This window comes from Zootermopsis nevadensis, unplaced genomic scaffold (assembly GCF_977971745.1).
Source record: "Zootermopsis nevadensis isolate Lab colony 2312 unplaced genomic scaffold, Znev_1.0 Znev_ptg000020l, whole genome shotgun sequence".
Classification (NCBI taxonomy): Eukaryota; Metazoa; Arthropoda; class Insecta; order Blattodea; family Termopsidae; genus Zootermopsis; species Zootermopsis nevadensis.
In genome coordinates this window covers 11549189-11561920 of record NW_028259152.1, presented here as the reverse complement: position 1 = coordinate 11561920, position 12732 = coordinate 11549189, and the positions used below count along the sequence as shown (strand labels likewise).

Here is a 12732-nt window from a genome sequence, read left to right as displayed (position 1 = left end):
ATACTCATGGGCATAGTACAATAGCCTATATTGAGGTCTTGTTTTTATTAAAAATTGTGTCTTAGCTTCACCTGTCTTTGGATCAGTGGACCAAGTCAAGTCAGTTTACAAATGTTTGGATTTTTCCTTTGCTCATTTTAAATTCTTTCCAGGCGGAAGCCAACACCAAGAAAAAAGGGTGGAATGCAAATATCACCCAAACCTGAGCTGTTCTGCTGTCCTTACAGGAGGCCTGCAGTGTCAGTTAGCTACGTTCTCAACAGAGGAAAGGGTACTTGGGAATTTAACAGTTTTAACAGTTTCTTACATAACTTCATCTCATTCCCAAGTGTAATTTCTTGCACACTTGTTTTTGGAAATGATTGCAGTATGTTTATGGTTTTAACAACTTGAGTCAAAAGAGAAGAGTCCTTGAGAAGCTGACAGGTGCTCAGATAGTCAAGAAATTTGCCATCTTTTATGGAACCTGAAGGTTTATTGCCTTGTTCACAAGAGCCTTATATCAATCCATATCCTGAGTCAGAATGAATTTGCTCTACAACCTCCCTCCCTATTCTGTAAGAACTACTTTAATAGTATCCTCACATTTTTTCCCAAGTATTCTGATTGGTTTCTTCCATTTAGGTTTTCCAACCAAAGTATTGTATGCATTTCCTACTTCTTCCATGCTTATTTCTTTCCACACCCATCTCATTCTTTATTTTTATTGTATCATCATTTTTGGTTAAGAGTATAAATGGCTATGGACTGGGGTTCGATCCTCGACGGGGACAGAGGACGTTTCCTCAAGCACCCCCGAGACATCAGTAAACTTCTACCAGATCAAACAAAACAACAGCCTAGAAGAAAGCCATCTTTATTGTTCGCGAGCCACGAGAGTAGACCTGACACCTTTGAGGGAGGTGGGGTACAATTTTGTGCTAATAGCGGACCGAAAAACACCCGCAGCTTATATAGGCCATACGTCGTGAGCTAATGTACAGACTGACTGATAGCACAATGTTCTTAGGTAAGGAATACATCACCAGCGCATGCGCAGAACCCATTTTCCCCCTGCTGCACAAGCATCGGCTGACAAGGCCACATCTACTCTCATGGCTCGCGGACTATACCTTCGGTCTCTGTTCTTCCTTTAATGTTAGAGACCAAGTTATCATGCCTATACAAAAGAACATATTCAATTACAGTTTTATATACGAGGGGCAGTCAAAAAGTTCCCGGAATTGTGGTATAGCACGGTAATGGTAGGACATATGACAACGCTTACCTAATCACCTTCAAAGTAGGACCCATGCGCACACACACACACACACACTTGCTTCATCGATCCTGCCATTGTTGGAAGTACCGGCGGAAGGCTTTGTTTGGAATCTTCCGGAGTTCGGCCGTGGCATTCGATTTGATGTCCTCTATGGTTGTGAAACGCGCCCCCTTGAGGCCCATTTTCAGAGTAGGGAACAGCCAGAAGTCACTCAGAGCGAGATCTGGAGAGTATGGTGGTTGGGTGATGACGGGAATACTTTTCTCGGCGAGGAATTGCCGCACAACCAGCGACGTGTTGAATGCGACGGCCGAACTCCGGAAGATTCCAAACGAAGCCTTCCGCCGGTACTTCCAACAATGGCAGGATCGATGAAGCAAGTGTGTGTGTGTGCGCATGGGTCCTACTTTGAAGGTGATTAGGTAAGCGTTGCCATATGTCCTACCATTACCGTGCTATACCACAATTCCGGGAACTTTTTGACTGCCCTACGTATTTTAATTTTTGTTTTTAGATAGGAAATGGAAAGACAAAAGATTTTGAACTGTGTGGTAGCAAGATTCCCCAGACTTAATATTTCTATAATTTTTTTATGAGTGCAATTTTGGTTGTCACCATTCCCAAATAATGTACTTGCTGCATTTTTAAGGATTTATTAGCTATCTGCATATTTTAATTCTGTTCTGTAGTCCCGGTGGTGAAACATGAGCATATACTTAATTTTCTCTGTGTTTATGTTCAGACCAACTTCCATACTAGCATCTAATAGAGTTTCTGTGTTCTATTTTATATTCATGTTATATTTCTCCCATTGAATTAAGATGATAAGCATAGACCAGAAGCTGGTCAATATTAGTCCCTCTTTGTTTTCAAATGGCATAATGGAATATGGAATGTTGCTTGTCATCACAATATCTCCATAAATACCATGAGCTGCTTATATCTTAATTGCATCCTGCTTGTGTTCCTCAATACAATACTTTTATTTTCCGTCGTTTCACAAGCTTATTGTTAAAATCACATAAAATTTCACATAAAATTGTTACATTTTTAAAATTGACGACATGTTTCGATATACAATTCTATCATCGTCAGGTCTATCAAAATTAAAATTAAAATCTGGTGTATCTGTTGCTCTGCTTATATTGATTTTGTTTTTACCCGTTTTTGATTTTATTACATCTCCAGGCTTCTTCCATTTAATTTTGGAGACTGCGCCTGGGTGCCTATATCTGTAAAATCAATTTTAATTTTCATATCGTGATTCTGGCTACCGACATAGGAAATGGAATAATTTTACTCTAATTTTATATTTATTTTAAGGAATTACTCAAATATATCGTATTACAAGCAAAAGAAGAAATGCAATCACAAAATATAAAGTATTATAACATACCGGGTTGTGTGTGATGTGCGTGTCCGTTGTTATTGAATGGCAGACAGCAACTGAGTTGTGAGTATCGTGTGTGGCTATATATAGGTGAAAGTTGTTTAGGGGGTTGGGTCAATGGACTGTAGAATGCTAAATATCGGATTGTTCGTGTAAAATAGCAATAAAAATACAAAACATTTTAAAAGAATATTGTAATTTACCAAATACCTTTAATATAACAAATTCTATAAAATTAATAAATGAAATCCAACAATTAAATTTTCATAATAATAAAAATATACAAATTTGTTCTTTTGACATCAATAATATGTATACAAATATTCCAACAAGCATGCTACGAGATATTGTAAGAGATATTCTAAATAGACAGAATATAAATACAGATCTAATAAATGAAATTACAAATATAACTAACATTATTATTAACCAAAATTATTTCCAATTCAACAATGAATATTGGAAACAAGAAACAGGATTACCTATGGGAGCTCCCACCTCGAGCATATTATCTGAAATATTCTTACAATATCTCGAACATGATTACATAGTAAATATATTAAATAAATATCAAATTAAATACTATAGTAGATATGTTGACGATATACTCATGATTTTTGATGGAAAAAATACAGATATAAAAAATGTTTTAAATGAATTTAACAACATAAATCAAAATATACAATTCACTTTAGAAAAAGAACAAAATAACAAATTAAATTATTTAGATCTAACTATAATACGAAACGAAAATAACTTCGAATTCAAAATATACAGAAAGCCCACAAATACAAGCACCATAATTCATGCCTCTTCATGCCATCCGAATGAACATAAACAGATGGCTATTAACTACTTAATAAACAGAAAAAATACATATCCCATAACCACAGTAAACAAACAAATTGAATGTAACACAATAAAACAAATTCTAATAGAAAACGGATATAATAATTATGAATTAAAACCCAAAAATAAAATAAACAATATAAACAACATAAATGAAGACGGAAACGAAAATAAACAAAACAAATGGGCCACATTCACATATATAGGAAAAGAAACCAAATATATAACAAAAACATTTAAAACAAATAACATAAAAATAGCATTTAGAACAAAAAACACTATAAAAAACATCTTGAAACAAAAACCACAAATAGACACAACAAATCAATACGAAAAACCAGGCATATATAGGTTAAAATGCAATGATTGCCCGTTAACCTATATAGGCCAAACTGGACGCACCTTTAATCAAAGATATAAAGAGCATATTACAGCAATAAAACATAATAAAGACCATTCAGCATATGCAAAGCATATATTAAACACAGGACATTCATACAACAAAATAGAACATACAATGGACATTATAAAAATAATACAAAACAAACGACATAGAGACACCATAGAGAAATATCATATACAAAGAACACATAAACAAAACCTTGCATTAAACGACAGCAACATTTACACGAACAATCCGATATTTAACATTCTACAGTCCATTGACCCAACCCCCTAAACAACTTTCACCTATATATAGCCACACACGATACTCACAACTCAGTTGCTGTCTGCCATTCAATAACAACGGACACGCACATCACACACAACCCGGTATGTTATAATACTTTATATTTTGTGATTGCATTTCTTTTGCTTGTAATACGATATATTTGAGTAATTCCTTAAAATAAATATAAAATTAGAGTAAAATTATTCCATTTCCTATGTCGGTAGCCAGAATCACGATATGAAAATTAAAATTGATTTTACAGATATAGGCACCCAGGCGCAGTCTCCAAAATTAAATGGAAGAAGCCTGGAGATGTAATAAAATCAAAAACGGGTAAAAACAAAATCAATATAAGCAGAGCAACAGATACACCAGATTTTAATTTTAATTTTGATAGACCTGACGATGATAGAATTGTATATCGAAACATGTCGTCAATTTTAAAAATGTAACAATTTTATGTGAAATTTTATGTGATTTTAACAATAAGCTTGTGAAACGACGGAAAATAAAAGTATTGTACCATGAGCTGTATTTTAGTAAATGCTGCCCATGTGTGCTTTCTGTATAGTGTTTTTAGCTGCATCACATTATATACAGATTACTTAAAATTTCACTCTAGTTTATGTATTTATATTTATTTTTGAAGTTCTGTAAGGCTAATGCTTTATATAAATAATTTAAAAAGCCTAAGTTTTAAACTTCCCATCAAGACACTGAGACCTTCTTCACTAACATGTTCAGCAGAATTACTTCCTTTATAAAATTTCTTTGTTGATGTAATGTGTGGAATAAGTTACAAAGAGGCTCATTCCTGACCTATTTTTAATTATCAAGGCAAGTCATTATTGTACAGAGACAATGTTACTACCTACATATACATTAAATAAATTACCATTTATTAAAACACTTTTCTAAACTTTATCCTGTCCTCTGTATTAGGGTCTGTCAACCCATCAAGACCAAGGGCCACATTTCTCATTTTTATTGACTTATAGACCACTGTGAATAATTTATTGAAACTTCATGGCAGTTTATTAAAGAAGCTAGGCAAAAAGGTTTGCATCAGTTAGTTTCTTAACATGTTTGCTTATTTGTCATTCTTGTTAACTATTTATTGGCAATTAAGTATTATGCCATAACTATTGTTTCATCATCCAAGGTGATACAATATTGCAAATATATGTGTGTGGACTCACAACACATTGGCAGGCCACAGACTGAAAACTCCTGAAATGTATGATTTCATTCTGCATTGGATTTATTATATTTTAATTAGAAGTGATGCCTTTTTCTGGAATGAAATATAACTTATATGGGACCAATACTGTTATTTTATATTCTGTTGTTTTCAATTGGCTGTTGCCCTAGTAGTTATACATGTTTTCTGAATAATTTTAAAGTAAAATTAATAGAGTGACAGCAGTTTCTGTTTTGGTTTTTTCATATTATCAGTGTCTGAGCTTGTTGCCCAGTGGCTCAGTTCTGCAGGACTTGACCCATGCAAACTGGTGGACATGTCTGATGTTGAATTTGAAAATTTGGAACAAGAGCAGACAGAAGAAAGTAGTCTGAGGAAAACTGCTTCTGCAGACATCAAGGAAGGTTGCAAGCTGGAAGTCGAGCAAGGGACAGAAGCCACGCCAGCAAATGAACATGAAACTGAGATACTAGGTTTGTATAAACTGCCTTAATTTAGTAGTTCTGTCTTTTTTGGGCTCAAAAGCTTTGGTTAAATATTTAATGACAGGGACTTCTGGGAGTTTCCTCTGCCCCTGTATATAGTTGCTGGAATGGAGAAAAATAGACAAAATGCTTTACTATTTACCTGTCCATCCATCCATCCATCCATCCAATTGCGCTACAGCCTTGGCCTCCTCCCATGTGGGAGGTTTCCTTGTCTTTGAAGTGTGCATCTGTGAGTAGTGAGTGACAAGCCCACTGCCTCTGCACAATTTCTACTCAATCTTTATTTGTCTGCTAGAGCCATCTAGTAGAGAATCAGAGAGATATGGATGAGAAATGGCTGCTGAATTTTGCTTATGAGACATCTACAGTCCACAGATCACGAGAAAAGCCCTGATATGAATGCGATATACGCGCATGCGCAAGATTTCGCGGTGAGTGACCAGCTGCTACTAGCCAACCTAAAAGCATTCGTTCCAAAACCACTGAAGGAACAACAGACAAAAGGCTTTCATAAGTTCTAATGAGTATAGCTTTAAAATTACCTCACAGTGGCCGAGCGAGCTCGGGGTCAGAAAAGTCAGTTGCTTCTTCAGACTCAACAGCTTCACAAGAAGTCTCTTCGTCATCGCTACTGTCATTTGGATTGGAAATAATTATTGAGTCGATCACGTCAGCAACAACCCCGTCCCGTTCCCAGTATTGTTGTTCCAGTTGTTCCTCATGTTGGCAGTATCCTTCCCAATCCTTTGCAGTCACAGTTGCGATCCCTTCTGTTGTTAAATCCAGCAGCTGCTTCAAAGACACATCCCCTGTCACGTTCTCGCGAACGTAGTTTCTTACCTTAGACCATGCTAGTTCTATTGGACTAAGGTCACACATATGGAGGCAACCTAACTACAATGTGACCATGGGCGTTTAGTAATTGATAAATTTTGAAAAAAAATTTCTTTTGGTTTCCTTGTCAGTTGGCCTTTTCTCATAGCTGGATCACAGAAAACTCCGTGCCGCTGTGACCATGAGATCATTTCAGATTTAACCGAATATTTTGATGGGGCTTTATCTGCCTGTACACTGTGGTATGGAGCGTTATCAAGTACTATCACTGAACTGGGGGGCAAATTCTGTAACATTTTCTCTCTAACCCACTTTTCAAAATTTGTACTGTTCATCTGGCCATGGTAGTTGCCACTTGCCGAGCCAGCTTTATATATCAGTCCCGCGCCTTGAAGGAAACCAGCACGCGATCCAGCGTGAACCACAATCAGTCTTTTTCCAGCATTTCGATCAGAGCATACCCCTTTAACTTCCGTACTTTGCCAGCATTTTTTGAAAGTTAAATTGCTGTCTACCCAGCTTTCATCTAAGTAGAATATTTGTCTTCCTTCATTGCGAAGCATCTTAATATTCACTAAATACCTCCCTCGCCAGTTTACTATGTCCGGCCTTTCCATCAGGATCTTGCGCTTACTTAGACATTTCTTCCACTTAAACCCTAAGTTATGTAAAATATTCTGTAGAGAATCAACACCCCATGGAAAGTAAATTTTTTGTTTAATTATGGGCAGTAGCTTGGGGCAGCTTGGTACTTTCTTCTGTATTGCGCAAAATTCTTGCACAATCCACCTTATGAAAGGAGTCAGTGGTGACATTCCTATCAGTAGGTCTAGGCCGGTGTTTCCCTGGCATGTGTAAAGGTGACAGTGTGCCCTTGTCGTCTCTATCTTTTGACTCTTGCCTTACCTTCTTAATTAAATCCTCAGATACACCCGCATATCTGGCTGCCCTGTCTGTTGCACGCGTCAAGGGAAATTTTAGCTCTTGCTTCCTCATCACAGCTTCACTACGCTGGATATTATTTACCGCGCTTCCCTGTGAATAGTTTTCCCCTGTTTACGTACACTCGACATCTTTAAATCACCTGTGATTGAATATAGAATATTATCACAACACCCACAGAACACAGTACAGACACACTAAATACACGCTAATCTCAACTGCTGGATGTTTTCAGTCTGTGTGTATTATCATAAAACTCTGGCATGTTATACTTCCCACCAATAGCAGCCCTCTAGTTCACCGGACAGTAAACATTCCCCCCGCACCACACCAGAAAAGACTTCCCCCCGCAGGGCTTTTCTCGTGATCTGTGGACAGTAGTTTATACTCGTAAGGTTCTTTTACGTCCTGTAAATCTGCGACATGGGACCGCCGGCTTTACTTCCCCTCCGAAGGAAGTTGTGCTATGGATTTTTATCATCGTTAAAAATCTATCGATCTCGGCCGAGTTTGAACCCGCGAACCTTGGGTCCAGTGGCAAGCATGTTAACCACTAGTCCACCGAGGGCGACACTACTTACCTGTCACATATTTATAAATTATTTGTATTAAAATTGTCATTATTCTTAAATTTATAAAACTGATATTTCACTACAGAATGACAAGGGATTGTGCAGGGTGTCCATCAAGTAATAAAAATTAATTCAAAGGAAGCTTGTGGGTGTATTGGTATCAGTGTGCATGGAAGTTTGATGAAAGTGTCCGAATTTACGCTTTTGGTTGGTACATGTTGCCTGGCACACAGCTAAATGATATTTAGTCTTACCAGATGTTCTCCAGCATGTTAGTGGTTATCTGTGGTATAGCTTTTGTGATGTGTTTCTCAGTTTCTGCAGGTTTCTCACTCTGTCATAGTTGATGATGTTCTACATGAATCCCTAAAAAAAGAAATTTGGTGGGGTGAGCTCTGGTGGACTGTGTGTCCAGTCAGTTTTTGTGATATATTTTCACTTGAAACATTTTGTTTCAGTTTCACATTGAAGTTATTGTGAAATTTTTTATTAAGACCACTTATTTCCATGATCTACTAGCTCATAGAAAAGGAATTTACTTGCTAAAGCTGCTAGTGAATGGAGCAAAAATCTGAAGTGATAAGATGCAGACTATGTAGAATAAACTTCTTTAGTGAAGATTTATTTTTGCAGCTAACCTGGCTATCCTGAAATGCCACTTCTCATACAGTTTGTCATCAAGTATTCTTTTGGCCAATTTGTGCTGGGAATTCATGTTGGCATGGCACCACAATGTGGATGAATTGAATGCTCTGCATGCTGCAGTGAAATGCCTACAGGCAGTTCCATCACCTCATCTGAAAGCAGGAAAGATGCTGATACTAGGGTTTTGCCAGCTTAAATTGGAAATTTTAATTCTGTGGTATTCTGAAATACTGAGGTATCTGGGAAAAACTTCAGACACGCTCTCTAAATGCCTCCATTAAGCAGAAATGAGATGACTTTTTACTATGCCTATCTGTATAAAATAAATAGAGTAGTATATATAGTAATTCAGTAGTACAGTGCCAGAAATTTTGCACACGTAACTTCATATTTGATGCTGTCATTGTAACTGACTCCAGAGTGCACGGCTTTTCAAAGAACTAAGTTTCTTAGATAGTCAAATTTGTGCCTTTAAGATACCAAGAAATTCATTACTGTGGTGATTGCCTTGCATTCTGGTGTATTTCCTCTGCATTTATATTTGTACCAACCTCCATACTACTGTCTAATAGAATTTCTGTGTTCCTTTTTATAATAGTATGTCTTCACCTAATTTTGTTGGCATAAACCAGACAATGCTGTGTTCCATTCAGTTCGAATCCTTTCCATTGTTCATGAACTTTCCTTCATAGGTCAGATGATCTGTAAAACATGCTCCCAAATTCTCACCATTACATGGTGGGGCATCCTATGAAGTGTATAGAATTAGATTCACAGATCACACTGTTAAAGTATCAATTGGCCAGTTGTTTCAGAAGTTAGTAGAAGAGGGTAGACACATTTAAATGGTTAATATCACAGTTGTCATGTTCATAAATAAAGCTAGGCATTTATTTATTTTGCCTGTTGAATTCATACCTTAAATTATAAGTACTGGTAGTTCCCAGTGAACATGATTTTGTTGTAATGCTGTTTTAAAACTTGGGGCTCATTTCAAACTAACGTGCTTGGTTTAACACAATTTCTGCACAGTGGTGGTTTGTTCCTGTAAGTTCTGAGAAGGCCGGCCGCAGTAGCCACGCGGTCTGAGGCATGATCGTCGTGCGCCTGACTGCTGCGACCGTGGGCTCGAGTCCCACTCAAGGCATGGATGTTTGTCCGCGTCCTTCTGTGTTTGTCTTACATGCATATGTTTGCAGTCTTGTGTGTGTCAAGCAGCCAATTGATTGATTTATTTAATTTACTTTTATATTTATTATCATCTGAGTGAAATAATGTGTGGTAAGGGTTAGAATAATGCTGATGGTTCTGCTGTTGATGGTCGGAATAAGATATGTATAAAAGTTATAATATTATAGCAAAAACTCAGTGTGCTTAAGTGGTACGAGAACGATGGAAAAACATATGGGATTGTCCATGTTACCAACTTAAATGAAGTGATGCTTTGTACCTTACATGCAAATGCTGCCAAAATTAGAGCAAGTAATGCTAGTGCTGCTTCTGTAGAGTAAGCCAGCTATCACAGGCAAGGTCTGAAGTTCTACAAATCAAATTCATCTTCAAACCTCATGGCTATAAAGGCAACATCTTCAAGTCATTTTGAACCTGCAGAATCGAAAGAATTGCCTCCTGATGCTGACCAACTTGTGGTTGAATTGACTCAATCTTCTCCATCCCCTCTCTCACCTCAGCGACTGCGTCTTTGCTATCCTGCATTGTGCCACAGTGTTGCCCCATTTTGTTTTATGCAATTTTGTTTATTTATTTTTGGTTTATTTAATGGTGATGGATGATAGGATCGTTAATGAACAATGGAAGGAAGTTCTCTAAGGTACTATCCTGGTAAATGATTGGAGAGACTGAGGAAGACCACAGAAAGCATCATTCAGGATAACTGGTCTTTTGGTTGAGATTTGCCTGCAGTACCTTCCCATATATTAAGCAGGAATGCGAATCACTTCACAGCAGGGCATTTTGAAACCCTTTGTAAACTTTAGATCTTCCCATTTCAGAAATTGACAGAAGGCAGGAAGGTCACTTAGACTTCAGCTGTGGGCATTAGCCACAATATAGTTTTCAGTGTAAACAGTGATTTCTTTTTCTGTGATTCTTTTTAAATACCCCACAATGTGAATTTGTTCCATTTGCATCTGAGAGTTTGACAGCTTTGCTTTTTGTATTAAAGAGGATGAACATCTATCATAATTTCAAAGTCACATATGTAGGAAACTGTTTTAGAGTTAAAAAATGTTTATGCTAATACAAGTGTGATTCTTGATCTGCAGAAATACTGATTGACAGGGAAACCTAATTTGGAGCACTTTTAGAATAGGACACAGAAAAAGAACAGAATTGTCATACTTTCAATAACATTTTTTAATATCTTTGATTTGTCATAATCCAAAATTTTATTTTTTGTTTCTTCACATGATTATTGGATTTGTCACATGTTCACAAGAAAAGTGTCCTGCAGTATGTAATATTGTATCCATATTTTTCTCACTAGGATTAAGTAGCCTTATGTGGACAGTGCACCTGAGACAAAGGTTTGACTCAGCTGCTGAGCTGTTTGAAAAAGTTGGTAAAATTCCTAAGGAGTGCCTCTGTAGGCAGAATACTGGAATGTCTAACCTGGAGATGCCTCTGTTTTTTAACATGTGTGTGGACTTCTTGGATGTTTTTATGGAAGTAAATATGGAAGCAAGGATTTTAAACAGTGAAATGTTGGAATATACATTAGTAAAGCACTTCAGTATGAAATTTAGTGGAAATTCATTAAGTAATTTAGTTGTTACATGTGTACAGATGCACAGAACAATTTTAAAAGTTGCTACACACAAATCAGGGTGCATCTAAAAAAAGGCGAGGATTACAGTGCTCCTCTCAACATATACTCTTTAATTAGAATATTAGCTTCTCAAACATTGTTTAAGAAGTGTTAAGTAATAATGAAATACCAACATTATTTACTATTTTATTAAATATAAACATTCCTATAGTTCTTGGATCTGTGTTCTTGAAGCTGTAGTTGTATGTAATGTTCAATATATATGACAGCATGAAAATTGTAATTAGAAAGGTCATGTGAATCTATGTAACAGATAATGCTAACCTAAATTAGACTAACATAGTAATAAATCATACATCTGAAGTTAAGTATTTATATACAAAATTCATTTGGCTAAAATAGATATGAAACTCTATGTGAGATTTCAGGTTTTATGGCAGCAGGCAGGTTTGAAGATGATTATCTTCTGGGTTGTTGCAGCTTATAGTCTGGTAGGGGTTCACAAACATTTCAGAGGCAGCAAATACCTCTGAAGAACTTTTACCAGATTACATGGCACAAGAACCGAAAAGACAAGTCATCCATATGAAATTGTGTGATTGACTTGTAAATAAGCTAAATATAATACATAGCTTTGTTAAGTGGGAAAGGAATTAATGATTTTTGCATAATTTTGAAATCATTGATTGAATGTGTTTCTTACTTGCAGTAAAAATTTGTAGCTTTATTTTTGCAAATTTATAATATCTTTTTGGTTTATCATAATAGTTTTTATCACATATGATATTATTTAAATTTCACAGTTCTGTCAAAAAAGTAAATGTGTGTTATTCTAGCAACATTTGACAGAAATGTAATGAATCACAAGTTATTTATGACATGAAGTGGTTGACTATATTTGTGTACTTGTAAGTTTTCTTTTTGAATTATGAATCACAAAGAATATATATTGAAAAGTACTGTAGTATTTTAAGGAAGGTTGTGTCTTTCTGCATGTGTATGCAAGTTTCATCTATGAAACTACTGAACTGATTTTAATAAAAATCAGTCTTGGGATCTTTACTGATCACTTTCTTGTGAATTTAATTT

At 36.2% G+C, this 12732-nt stretch overlaps 1 long non-coding RNA gene and 1 pseudogene across 2 annotated transcripts in view; both read left to right on the top strand.

Annotated features, from left to right (window-relative positions):
* The window catches only part of LOC110834703 (rab3 GTPase-activating protein non-catalytic subunit-like), a 62045-nt pseudogene that overhangs the window by 34730 nt on the left and 14583 nt on the right, over positions 1-12732 (top strand). The window contains exons 18-21 of the transcript XR_015535904.1: positions 153-272; positions 5624-5847; positions 8844-9024; positions 11369-11543. The product of XR_015535904.1 is annotated as a rab3 GTPase-activating protein non-catalytic subunit-like (transcript). The remainder of the gene's footprint in view (positions 1-152; positions 273-5623; positions 5848-8843; positions 9025-11368; positions 11544-12732) is intronic.
* On the top strand, positions 4223-5590 carry LOC147873291 (uncharacterized). The gene is made up of 2 exons (XR_015535905.1): positions 4223-4274; positions 4436-5590. It is a non-coding gene; the product is annotated as an uncharacterized LOC147873291 (long non-coding RNA).